At 42.4% G+C, this 14,122-nt stretch overlaps 1 protein-coding gene across 3 annotated transcripts in view; it reads left to right on the forward strand.

The window, feature by feature from the left end:
• ENOX1 (ecto-NOX disulfide-thiol exchanger 1) overlaps nt 1-14,122 on the forward strand; it is a 593,767-nt gene that overhangs the window by 88,925 nt on the left and 490,720 nt on the right. For 2 of the 3 annotated variants that reach the window (XM_044283882.1, XM_044283888.1), the window contains exon 2: nt 1,721-1,778. The exons of the other annotated variant lie outside the window; for it this stretch is intronic. The gene's annotated coding sequence lies outside the window, so the exon portion shown is untranslated. The remainder of the gene's footprint in view (nt 1-1,720; nt 1,779-14,122) is intronic. 3 annotated transcript variants of the gene reach the window in all.

Here is a 14,122-nt window from a genome sequence, read left to right on the forward strand (position 1 = left end):
GATGTGCACTATCTTTCACCCTTACCACTGTAAGGGCAGAACACTACCGTACCACCGTCCGCGGTGACTCTGCCAGCTGAGAATGGTTGTAATAACAGCCATATAGAGTGGTGGGAGAAATGGAAATATCAACCCACTATGTGAATGGCGCATAAAGCGTCTCAGTTGATTGCTAAACCAAACCAAGCAACGTCGGCCAGCCTGACCGCTAGTTGCTGGTTAACAGTGGAGTGGTGCACAGCGATTAAAAACTAACACTGCCCCCCGACATGTTTCGCCAGTATTCTGGCTTCTTCAGGGGTTAATGGGCAGCCATGAGTGACCCCAGCCACCTGGAGGTTTAAATAGCGTGTAAACTAATTGACAGGTTAGCCATCCTATCAGTTACAAAGGACAAAGCACTGCCACCAATAGTGTCCTTAGACACACCCCTACAATCTGATTAGAGTGCCGGACACCGTTGCCCACTACAGTATATGCATCATCAGAAAAAAATAAAATAAAATTAAAATGTTTTTATTATTATCAGTCTTCATCCTTAAACATTGGCGCACTATCTCACTGGGCACAGACTTGGACTGTGCCAAACACCGTTGTCCACTATACGTGTCATCAATGACGCGCTGCTGCACCCGAAGTGCCTGCGCGAACACTTGGAATACATCCACTGGTACTGTGAGATTGAGCATGCTCTGCGCTATCTATGGCTGCGCACGAACTCAGGCCCTGTAAAGGGGAACCTGCGCAGTGAGACAATACACCAACATCCAAAGACGAAAACTGACATTTGTAAAAGTGGACGCATGCCTCACAATACAGCGCTGCGGATAGGCACTGCCTGGTATAAGTGCGGTGCAGTGGGTTACTAGGCATATGCCTGCTGATAGACAGAAAAAATAAAATAAATAAATAAATAAATAAAAATCTCTTATCCATAGTGCAATTGCACAAGCATTCACATCAATAGCTGGGACTTAGCCAAGTAAAGATGACATTAAGACTTAGCCAAGTAGGGGTGACATTACTACATGGTGACACGTCGTCTGCACCATCAGGACAAAGTGATTGAAGGAATGACATTAATATTGGTGGCAGTGAATATGCATTTTGTCCAAATAAATAAAAAAAAAGGTGTCAGTATTTTCATTATTATTATTACTAATAAACTGACACTAGATGTTCCAGCAAGGCCCTTCATTATTAGTCAAACCAGTGGATGGGGTACTTAAAACCTCTTGGCTCAATGTCTGGATACTAATATAGGTGTCAGTAGACACTTAAAAAATTGAAGAATAGAAAAATAGAAAACACACAACAGAAAACAACAAACTACAGACCCTCCTTGATTGTCAAAGAAAAGCAGGGAAGGCAAAACCTTCATTGAGCCCTTTGGGACTTAGACTATCTAGCCGATAGATCCACCTAGTTTCTTCTTGCAATAAAATGGCATCCAGATCTCCCTTTCTCGCACCCAGAGTTTTCTTACAGATCCCCCAAAATTTGAGTACCTTATGGTCACCTCCATGATAGGCTCTGACATGCCTGGAGACTGAGGTGTCTGTCTTAGTGTTGATACTGCTAATATGCTGGCAGATCCTTCTGAACTCTTGGGACGTCTTTCCAACATAGATTTTAAGACAGGGACATTGGATGGCATATACAATGCCTTTGGTCTTACAGTTAATGTATTGCCTTATCTGATATTCTCTTTTGTCCACAGGATTAATGAAGGAGCGGCATCTCTTGACAAGAGGACAGAAGACACAGTCTCCACACGGGTAAGTACCCACTACATTAGATTTAAGCCAGGTAGTTTTAGGCGGTGCGGGGCGAAAGAAACTGTGGACTAATACGTCCTTCAGGTTTCTACCTCAACAGTAAGTGACACTGGGATTCTGCGTGATAACTGTCCTTAGGTCATTATCCGCCCACAACACATGCCAGTGTTTCTTCAGAATACGAAACACCTGGTTGTTTTGGGCATCGTATGTGCCAATACATCTGACAACATGTGTTTTGGGGTCCTTGGATTCAGCTCTTAATAATTCCATCCTATCTGTATTCTTTGCCCTAATATAGGCCTGATGCAAGACCTTTTTAGGGTATCCCCTAGCACGAAACCGGTCATATAGGGTCTTACACTCTTTTACGAAACCTACTTCGTCTGAGCAGTTCCTGCGGGCCCTGATGTATTGACCCACAGGAATTCCCTTCTTGAGGGGTCTTGGATGATAACTGCTCCACTGCAGCAGGTTATTCGATGCTGTGGGCTTGCAATGGATTTCAGACTGGATGTGACCATCAGGGTCCAGGGTGAGTTTGAGATCCAGAAAAGTGATTGTGCTATCGTGTATCTCAGAAGTGAATGCCATACCTATAGTGTTATGATTAAGTGCTTAAACAAATTGGTGAAACTTATCAGTGGGGCCTTCCCACAGTATAAGTACATCATCAATGTACCTGCCCCAAAAGAGTATATGCTGCGTGAATTCAAAAAAATCTGGTGTAAAAGCGATAGTATCCTCCCACCACCCTAGGAATAAATTTGCATGATTTGGTGCACACTTACTTCCCATTGCGGTCCCAACAGATTGTAAATAATATTGACCGTCGAAAAGAAAGTAATTGTGTGTGAGTAAAAAACTGAGGAGAGTCAAAAGAAACTCATTAGGTGCACAAAACTGAATGCTCTTAGTGGAAAGAAAAGAAGAGACTGCCTTAATCCCTAACTTGTGTCTAATATTGGTGTACAGTGCCTCAACATCAAGGCTAGCTAATTTGGTTTCTGAAGTAACCTGAATATCCTGGAGCCTGATGACCACATCCTTGGTGTCCTTAATATACGATGGTAAGCTGGGTACAAATGGTGCTATGAACTCGTCGACATATTGACTGATGTTTTCTGTGAGGCTATTATTGCCAGATACTATAGGTCTTCCTGGTACTGGTCGTCTCTGTTTGTGCACCTTGGGGATGGCGTAGATGGTGGCAATAGTGGGATGCATCTTAAAGAGGTACTTGAATTCCTCTTTTGAAATAAGATTATCTTCTTTCGCTGTGGAGAGTATTACTTTAAGTTCTCCCAAAAACTTATCCGAGGGTTTTATTACCAAGTCGTCATTAAGGCTGAGTTCATCCAATGCCTGCTGTTCATCCACCTCAAGATTAAATTGTGTGGTGGGTATTTTAGTGCTCAGGGTTTTTAAGTCTCCTGTCACTAGTTGGACAAAGGTGTAAATATTTCTATACTGGGCAAATGAAGGTGTATATTTGGATTGTGCTTTCAATGTCGACAGCGGTGCCTCTACTAGATCCTGGGCACTCTCATTGAGAGTGTCCAGTGATTCCAGAATAGCCAGAGCCTCTTTTTCTTTGGTCTGCATCCGCTGGAACTCCCTGGATTGCTGGTTGAAGGATTTGTGGAGCGCAAGCTTCCTTGCAAAAAGGTTGATATCCTTGACCCAGTTAAAACACTGGAAAGCTGGTGTTGGTGTAAAGGATAAACCTTTTTTAAGTATTTGGAGGTGCCCAGGTCCCAACTGAAAACTGGAGAGATTGATCACCCTGAATGGGTCATCTATGTCCTGACATTGTATGCCCACTTCTCCCTGTCTCTCAGGGCTGGGCCTTGGCCTAAAAAAGAGGGGAGACTCGTGGGTGCTATAAGAACAGGGCATTGTCATAGATGGGACACAAAAGGAACCAGATGATCCAGGAGGAAACAATTGTCCTTGCTGTTGTAAATTGGCTGCTGAGACTGGAGTGGACACTGTCGCAATGGCACTTGATACTGTCGCAATGGCACTTGATACAGGGATGGACCCCTGAGTGCCTTGCCATGTCTGCCCCGTTTGTGTCACAGCACCTGTCTGAGGGGCAGGTGCCTTCCTTTGACTGGACTGTCCTTGAGCTCGATATTTGCGTTTAGTCCCCACTGGATTTCTTGCAGGGCGATTCTCTCACCCTGACCAATCTGATTCGGAAAATTCAGATTGGGAGACACTTGGCCTGTTGGTATTAAATCTCTTGGACTGAGTGTTACCAGTATTAGATTTATAAAAATAAATCTGACCTGTGTCAAAGTCCCTTTTGTCTCTGATATATTTATTGTGTTTTCTCTCTTTTATTTCCGTTTGAAAAGACTATATGTTTTTGTAACCGCAACTCCTGTGCGGCAAAATCTGGATTAGACCTGAGGTTCTGGATCTGGGAGATTTCTTGCTCCAGTTGCTTAGCTGTATTTGTCAATGAGAGTCTCTCATAGTCCAACAAGTATTGCTGCATCCGCAGAGAATTCTCTGTCAATAATTGTTGCCAACCCTTAATGAAGGTGGCATCATCTTGGTGTGAATGAGGGACAATGATACGCATACCCCTAAACACCAAACCCTGTTGCAGATAGGTGTCTAAACCTCCAATTGGGCTCTAACATACTGCATGTAGATCTTATATATTTCTTTAAATGCCACTTGTATGTCAGTAGTATTGATAGGGAGACAGCCAGTGGAGAAGACTTGTGCTGCCTCTGTGATATTGAAACCAGATGGCGGTACATTCGAAAGGAAGCCTGCCATACGACTACAGTCACCTGCAGGATTAACTTAAGAGGAGGAGAAAGTAGTTCTTTGTTAGTGGGTGAAGTAGGTCCCCACAAACAAGGGCTATTGAACCTATAAACAAGAAATGAATATAGTTAGGACCTGACCTGGGTAAGGTAATTTTACTAGTTTACTTACAAATGCCTATTCAGGCAATAGAACCTGTATTGACCCAGGTATAAATTAATACTTCACTTTTATTTAAATACAAGTAAAACCTAAATGCTAAGTGTGTGCGAGGTGCACTCTTTAATTTAACTTAAACAGAACCAAAAATTTTTATATATATTTTTTTTTTCTTCTGTTTTCTGTCTTTTAGCAGGCATATGCCTAGTAGCCCACTGCACAGCACTTATACCAGGTAGTGCTTATGCGCAGCGCTGTATTGTGAGGCATGCGTCCACTTTTACAAATGTCAGTTTTCGTTTTTGGATGTTGGCGTATTGTCTCACTGCACAGGTCCCCCTTTACAGGGCCTGAGTTCGGGCGCAGCCATAGATAGCGCAGCACATGCTCAATCTCACAGTACTAGTGGATGTATTACAAGTGTTCACGCAGGCACTTCGGGTGCAGCACGTCATTGATGGCGCGTATAGTGGGCGACTGTGTTTGGCACAGTCTAAGTCCGTGCGCAGTGAGAGAGTGCGCCGATGTTTAAGGATGAAGACTGATAATAATTAAATAATTTTTTATTTATTTTTTCTGATGATGCGTATAGTGGGCGACGGTGTCCGGCACTCCAATCAGATTGTAGGGGTGTGTCTAAGGACACTATTGGTTGGCAGTGCTTTGTCCTTTGTAACTGATAGGATGGCTAACCTGTAAATTAGTTTATACACTATTTAAACCTCCAGGTGGTCGGGGTCATACATGGCTGCCCATTAACCCCTGAAGAAGCCAGAATACTGGCGAAACATGTCGGGGGGCAGTGTTAGTTTTTAATCGCTGTGCACCACTCCACTGTTAACCAGCAACTAGCGGTCAGGCTGGCCGACGTTGCTTGGTTTGGCTTAGCAATCAAGTTAGTTGTGGTTTTGGCTACTGTGCACCGAGTCCGTGTTGCGGTGTTAATTGCCACTAATCCCAGTCTGAGATCAACTGAGACGCTTTATGCGCCATTCACATAGTGGGTTGATATTTCCATTTCTCCCACCACTCTATATGGCTGTTATTACAACCATTCTCAGCTGGCAGAGTCACCGCGGACGGTGGTACGGTAGTGTTCTGCCCTTACAGTGGTAAGGGTGAAAGATAGTGCACATCTCTTCACCCTGCCTAATTGTCAAAGCAATACACCTACCAGTGAAGTGGTGTACTGTGTTTTTAACACCCCTTAATTTTTTGGTTCTGTTTAAGTTCAATTAAAGAGTGCACCTCGCACACACTCGCATTTAGTTTTTACTTGTATTCAAATAAAAGTGAACTATTAATTTATACCTGGGTCAAGACAGGTTCTATTGCCTGGATAGGCATTTGTAAATATACTACCAAGATGCATAACTTTACATTTGTCCACATTGAACCTCATTTGCCAAGTTGATGCCCAATCACTCAGTGTTCAAGTCAGCTTGTAGTTTGTGGACATCTTCCATAAACCATACAGTTTTACAAAGCTTAGTGTCATCTGCAAAAATAGATATGGTGCTTTTAATCCTGTCCTCAATATCATTAATAAATAAATTAAATAATAAAGGGCCCAGCACTGAACCTTGGGGAACACCACTTATAACCTGGCACCATTCTGAATAGGAATCATTGACCACAACTCTCTCTATACTTTCCAAGCCTATAGACATTACTTTACCTATTAAACATCTATGAGGGACAGTATCAAAAGCCTTTGCAAAATCCAGAAACACTACATCCACAGCAGCCCCTCTGTCCAGGCTACTACTCACCTCCTCATAAAAACAAATCAGGTTAGTCTGACAACTTCTGTCCTTGGTAAACCCGTGCTGGTTATCACTTATAATATTATTTATAGTCACAAACTCCTGTATATAGTCCCTTTAAGATTCCTTCAAACATTTTTCCCACAACAGAAGTTAAACTAACTGGTCTATAATTACCTGTGGAGGACCTTGATCCTTTTTTGAATATGGGCACCTAGTTTGCCTTGCGCCAATCACTTGGCACTGTACCAGTCCCTAGAGAATCCTTAAGAATTATAAACAGGGGCACAGCAATGACTGAACAGAGCTCTTTAAGCACTCTTGGGTGTAATCCATCTGGACCCGGAGTTTTGTTCACATTTACCCTATTTAACTTCTCTTGAACCATAATTACAGTTAGCAAATTGAGTATATCACTGGATGTACTAACAACCCCGGCGCCACAGATATCAGCCACAGATACTTTGCCTATTTCTTTAATGCCACAGTGTCCACCATAATAGCGCTGTTTACATGCCACTTTCCCTCATTCCAAATTGTCCTCCTCTACTAGGTACATATTGGCTTACTTCTAACTTCCTCTTCCTACACCAAGTAGGAAATTCCTACAGAAGGGATCTGAGACAGATGGATTCTGTATGGAGAGAAGCTAGCATTGATGTATCTCTGTTTATGGCAACTCCTTGTCCTCAGAATGCTCTGTTTTTATGTCCCTGTGTAGTAATTGAATTCATCTCTTGGTCTGGAAAGGAAATTAGTATCTGATCAGTGGAGGTCAAACTCCAGAGACCCCCATTGATTAGTTGTTTGACCAGGCATTGGCGTCCATAGTAGCACCGCAGCCTTCTCTCAGCTCACCAAGCACAGTGCCATACATTGTACAGCGGCTGTGCTTGGCTGAGCTGCGCCTAGACCACATGATCGATGAACATGACATCACATGGCCTAGGGAAAGCTGAGAGAAGACTGTGGCGCTAATTCGAGCGCCAGTGCCTTCTCAAACAGTGGATGTGCAGGGGTCCTGGGTACCCCCATTGATCAGAGGATAGACCATCAGGTAAAAAATCCCAGAAATCCCACTTCTGGTGTAAGTGGCATCTCAAGGAAAAAGTGGTCTCCTTGCCCATACTGGTCTATGTACTGCTTTCATTATCCAGTATGGTTTCCTATGATACATGAAGTCAGATTTAGTGGACTGAAATAAAACACCATGCTAAAGAAAGAAAGTAAGCTTAAAGAGACCTCCTGGATTGAGATTATACAAATACCACCCAGATATTCACAAAATATGCAGTGCTTATCCCTACTCTAAATATCTTGGGCTTGGGTTTCATTGCAGATCCACGTTCTGCATTAGCAGCAGAAGATCAGCAATTTAACATGTCACACATCTTAAATGCCAAGCACAACAAACAACCTTGAGATGCCTCACTTAGTGAAAGCCCATGGGGTGTGAGGATGAGTGCAGATTAATATTCAGATAGAGTGTACATTTTTATTTTGTGCCAGATTGGCCTGCGGCATGGTGATGACAAATGTGTTTGCCAGCACTGATTATATTCAAATTATAAGCCATGTTTATCTGGACCATTACGTACACATTCCACACTTAGCAAAGGGTGAGAGGGGATGATGACGATTCTTCTGCCATTCATGGTACGATACGTGCCACGTGAGCGCTGTGGATTTAATAATACTCATGGAATACAGGTATGGATTTTGACAGATGGCCTGCTGGGACAATGCCGATTTCTTGGGGTGTATGAACAAACGGTGAGTGATGGAATATCAGGTTTCACACATATTTATAGCCATAGTTCTTTTCTTTTCATTTTTGGCTTGGTGTACCAGAAGTAAAGAGTAATTTTAGAGAACTACAGTAAACTAAAAGGAAATTTATAGTGCAATTAAGCAAGTGTGTATGCACAGATGTCAAACAAATTGAGGACATTAAAGGAGATGTCCAGCCATTAATATTGATGACCTATCATCGGCATCCCTGCTGATCAACTGTGAGACATGGAGGCGGTGCTCCATGCGAGCTCTGCGTCCTCGTCATTACATTATGCCTCGTTTCCAGTGGAGCCGTGGCATTGTGTAATTGCAAGTACTCGCTCCATTCACTTGAATGGAGCAAGTACTTGTATTACACTGCCCTTCCGACAGTAAGTGCAGTGTATTGAAGAGGAAGCAGTGCTTGCACCTCCTCCTCAAACAGCTGATCGGCGGGGGTGCCAGGTGTCGGACCCCCACCGAACAGATATGGATGACCTATCCTGAGGATAGGTCATCAATATAAAGCACTGCACAACCCCTTTAATGTTGTTTTGTTTATGACTATTTGCTGCCTGACTAATGGGATTATATTTATAAGCGATGAACATGGAAATCAAGAGCAGAAATCGCTGGAAAAATGAAATATTTGCATAGGAAAATGTTCACATCCTTAGGCCTCATGCACACGACAGTTGTAATAAATGCCTATCCTTGTCCGCAAATGTGAAAAAAGTAGGACATGCACAATTTTTTTTGCTGAAGGGAAACACGGATAACAGACGCGAAACAGAAACGGATGAACTATCAGCATTTTTTTGCTGACTCATTGAAATGAATGGGTCCCCATCCTATCTGCAAAAAAAAAAAACGGAACAGAGGTCGAGAAAAACAACGTGTGCATGAGGCCTTATGCTTATACCTTAGTCTTGAAAAAAAACACAGAACATGCCCTATACTTGTCCTTTTTGCAAACAAAGATAGGACATTTCTATTGAAGGGAAAAAGAAAATGGCAGCATACATATCGCCAGTGTACGTGTTTTGTGGATCCGCGGTTTGCATGAGGCCTAAGGCATATAGTGACACTGAGTGAGAATAGAACTCACCTCAATTTCAAGTCTTCTTCCCCTCTATTTCACCTTTGACTGAAATTGGTTTTGGCTTCTGGTCCAAGTTGAATTTCCTGCCTCACCCCCACAGCCCTTTTCTCTATGTGAAAATATTTATATGTTGTTTATTACATAGACAAAAGCTGACCAAAACCTTGACTATTGTATATTTTTATCAACTCCTTATATATTTTTTTTACAACATAGATACCAACAGGGGCAAACCTAAGGAGCATAATAGGAACTATAATAAAATACACTACAAACTATGCCAAATTGAGCTCACCAAATAAGCCAATCTATTTTCTTCTACTGGGCTAGTTGGAACCCTTTACTGACTTATCAAGTGACCGTTTTTGTCGCAAATAAAGAACGGTTTCATACTTTTTAACATTTCATCCATATCGCTGTTGTTTGAAACTACTGTAAAGTACAGTGCTGTAAGTAGTAACAGGGAAGACGAACAATCTTTACTCTCAATGAATAGAAACATTTAACAATTCATTGGGGGAATTTTATTACCCCCCCCCCCCCCCCCATGCCAGTTTTGTGACGTAAAAAAAGTTGTAAACCTCATGTTTGTGATATTTTAAATGCCACTCCACCTATATCTAAGCGCAAGTGGCGGTTCTACACTGCCCTGGCCACTTTCCCAAAAAAGTGGGAATGGTGAGAGCAGGGAGAAGGCAGGGCCAGTGGGCCCGGCAAATGTATTGTTATTTTTTTTTATGCCAGTTTTCTGGTGTAAAAAACAAACAAACCCTGAAAACTACAGCATTTAGCAGTTACTGTAGGTTTAAATTTAGGCGCACAGACTGTCGGAGGATGCTTCTAATCTATGAGGAGGCGTGAGCCGTATCATAGGTTAAGTGCATTCTTTGGCATCACAGAGGATATAATAGTCCTGTGTAAAACGCCGGTCTATGAAAAATTAAGGTTTATATGGTAGGTTTATATGATTCAGGGCAGGATTTTTAAGTAAAAATTGGAGTAAATCCTGATCGGACTCCTAGGAGAACCAATGAGAGTCCCGATTACCCCGCCCACACAGGATAATTGCCAGTCTTCTGTGTATATACTGTTAGGCCTCTTTCACACGGCTGTGTGTCCCCCGTGGCCGTATTGCGGCCCAAATATGGCGGGTCCGCAATACACGGGGCACCAGCCGTGTGCATTCTGCATCACGGATGTGGACCCATTCACTTGAATGGGTCCCATTCACTTGAATGGGGCCGCAAATCCGGAGATACAGAATGGAACCATGGAATGGAAGCATTACGGAGTGCTTCCGTTGCGTAAAAAGATAGAACTCGTTAAAAAACAAGTTGCGCAAAAAGATAGAACTGATATAAACCAATATATCACAGAGCTCAGCCACCTGATAGATTTTGCATTAGTTCGATTACAGAATGTAACAACACGTCTTCTTTGTACATTTGGACTTCTGGTAATAGTATTGTCTATGTTTCCTTACATTTTTCCATCCTTACTGGAACATGTGCTGACATCCAGTTACATGTAATTATTTGCCATTATATTAATTGAAAATGTGCAGGAGTTTGGGAAGTCAGGCTTTAAAAGGAAAGCTGGATGTCTTAATGACTGTAGGAAGAAGTTAGGCCTTGTGGCGTGTCGCTGATGACTGTGGATATGATTTTGTTAACTAATGCTTATTTTTATATCGCTTTAAAGAAACAGCCCACGCTTTATGTACCGCCTAAGGAGACGGCTCTGCCCTCATGCAAGAGTTCATGTAAGATAATGGGAGATGAAAAACTAATGTGTGCTGTTTAGCAAGGCACTAGAACACAGACAATTGATATATTTTTATATATTTTCACAGATGTGCTTCTTTTTGTTACTAATGATGGATGTTCAGCACATCATTTTGTATTTCCATTTATTTATTCTGTATTTTACTTGTACTTCTGCTCTCGTAGGTCAGTTTAGTACTACAATTGCATGGAGAGCCTTTAATCTATTAGAAACTCACATTTTTGCACTGCAAGGCTGTTAATTATTTTATACCGAACAAGCCTTTTTGTAAAAGGTCTGACAGGTACACTACTCCACTACAAAAATACCAATGTTGGTTCCAGCTATCCGGTGCTATTGCTTATGTCCTTAACTGCCAGTACATGCTAATAGATGGATGGATAGCTTATTAGATGGATACAGTGGGATGCGATGTTTGGGCAACCTTGTTAATCGCCATGATTTTCCTGTATAAATCGTTGGTTGTTACGATAAAACATGTCAGGTAAATATATCATATAGGAGACACACACAGTGATATTTGAGAAGTGAAATTAAGTTTATTGGATTTACAGAAAGTGTGCTATAATTGTTTAAACACAATTAGGCAGGTGCATAAATTTGGGCACTGTTGTCATTTTATTGATTCCAAAACCTTTAGAACTAATTATTGGAACTCAAATTGGCTTGGTAAGCTCAGTGACCCCTGGCCTACATACACAGGTGAATCCAATTATGAGAAAGAGTATTTAAGGGGGTCAATTGTAAGTTTCCCTCCTCTTTTAATTTTCTCTGAAGAGTAGCAACATGGGGGTCTCAAAACAACTCTCAAATGACCTGAAGACAAAGATTGTTCACCATCATGGTTTAGGGGAAGGATACAGAAAGCTGTCTCAGAGATTTCCGCTGTCTGTTTCCACAGTTAGGAACATATTGAGGAAATGGAAGACCACAGGCTCAGTTCAAGTTAAGGCTCGAAGTGGCAGACCAAGAAAAATCTCGGATAGACAGAAGCGACGAATGGTGAGAACAGTCAGAGTCAACCCACAGGCCAGCACCAAAGACCTACAACATCATCTTGCTGCAGATGGAGTCACTGTGCATCGTTCAACCATTCGGCGCACTTTACACAAGGAGATGCTGTATGCGAGAGTGATGCAGAGGAAGCCTTTTCTCCCCCCACAGCACAAAAAGTGCCGCTTGAGGTGGGCTAAAGCACATTTGGACAAGCCAGCTTCATTTTGGAATTAGGTGCTGTGGACTGATGAAACTAAAATTGAGTTATTTGGCCATAACAAGGGGCGTTATGCATGGAGGAAAAAGAACACAGCATTCCAAGAAAAACACCTGCTACCTACAGTAAAATATGGTGGTGGTTCCATCATGCTGTGAGGCTGTGTGGCCAGTGCAGGGACTGGGAATCTTGTCAAAGCTGAGGGACGCATGGATTCCATTCAGTATCAGCAGATTCTGGAGACCAATGTCCAGGAATCAGTGACAAACCTGAAGCTGCGCCGGGGCTGGATCTTTCAACAAGACAATGACCCTAAACACTGCTCCAAATCCACTAAGGCATTTATGCAGAGGAACAAGTACAACGTTCTGGAATGTCCATCTCAGTCCCCAGACCTGAATATAATTGAAAATCTGTGGTGTGATTTAAAAAGAGCTGTCCATGCTCGGAAGCCATCAAACCTGAATGAACTAAAGATGTTTTGTAAAGAGGAATGGCCCCAAATACCTTCAACCAGAATCCAGACTCTCATTGGAACCTACAGGTAGCGTTTAGAGGCTGTAATTTCTGCAAAAGGAGGATCTACAAAATATTGATTTCATTTCTTTTTTGTGGTGCCCAAATTTATGCACCTACCTAATTTTGTTTAAACAATTATAGCACACTTTCTGTAAATCCAATAAACTTCATTTCACTTCTCAAATATCACTGTGTGTGTCTCCTATATGATATATTTAACTGACATTTCTTATCGTAACAACCAACGATTTATACAGGAAAATCATGACGATTAACAAGGTTGCCCAAACTTTTGCATCCCACTGTAGATCATTAGGCTGGGGATCATTAGGCTGCGACTGCCATGTGTCCGACACCACGCCACCCACGGTTGCAAACACTTTCTGTGACTGAAAATAACTTCACAGGGTTTTCCCATTTCAGAAAATGGGGGCATATCGCTATGCCCGCACCTACACTGAGAACGGAGGCCCGAAAGATGTGTAAGTCGCACTGGGGCTGCCGAAAATAGCCGAGCACTTTATAAAGCAATACCTCATACTTTAGTCCATGTTCAGGGGATGCCACCTCGCAATTTTTTTTTTATGATCCACTGTGCTCCCAGTTTGGTTTTGGTGCCTGATATGTTAATTAATAACATTGGTACAGGGAGAAGACATCAACTTTTCTCAGTGGGGATCTCCTTCTGCCTGACAGTGACTCGGTCCAGTCAAAGCCGGGGAGAGGAAGAGTTGTTCTCTTCAGACTTGGTAAATCACATGAGAACAGGATATATAATCAAGTACAGCAAGTTCTATGCCTTTAAGCCTGTTCTCGCGAAATGTATCAAAGATGAAGAGGTCCACTGCAATTGGACCACGTCACAGCCAGGGAGAAGGAGATGCCCTCTGAGAAAAGCTGATGTCTCCTCCTCCCTGTACTCATGCTATCAATTAGCATATTAGGTGCCAAAACCAAATGAGGGCACAGCAGCGCAACCGAGAGGATCATTAAATAAATTAGCGAGATGGCATCTCCTCAACATGGCCTACAGTATGAGGTATTGCTTTTATAAAGTCAAAACTGTTGAAAGGTCCTCTTTAAGGTAATACCTCAGTTTTGGCTGCTGCGGGTGGACAGAGTTTCAGCCGCATGCAGGAGCACAATGTGTGAACCCTGCCTTAGAACATTTAAGCACTGTTAGGCCTCTTTCACACAACCGTATGGCTTTTTCTGTATTTTGCATTCTGTTTTTCACGGA

The sequence above is a fragment of the Bufo gargarizans genome, chromosome 3, assembly GCF_014858855.1.
Source record: "Bufo gargarizans isolate SCDJY-AF-19 chromosome 3, ASM1485885v1, whole genome shotgun sequence".
NCBI classification, from domain to species: Eukaryota; Metazoa; Chordata; class Amphibia; order Anura; family Bufonidae; genus Bufo; species Bufo gargarizans.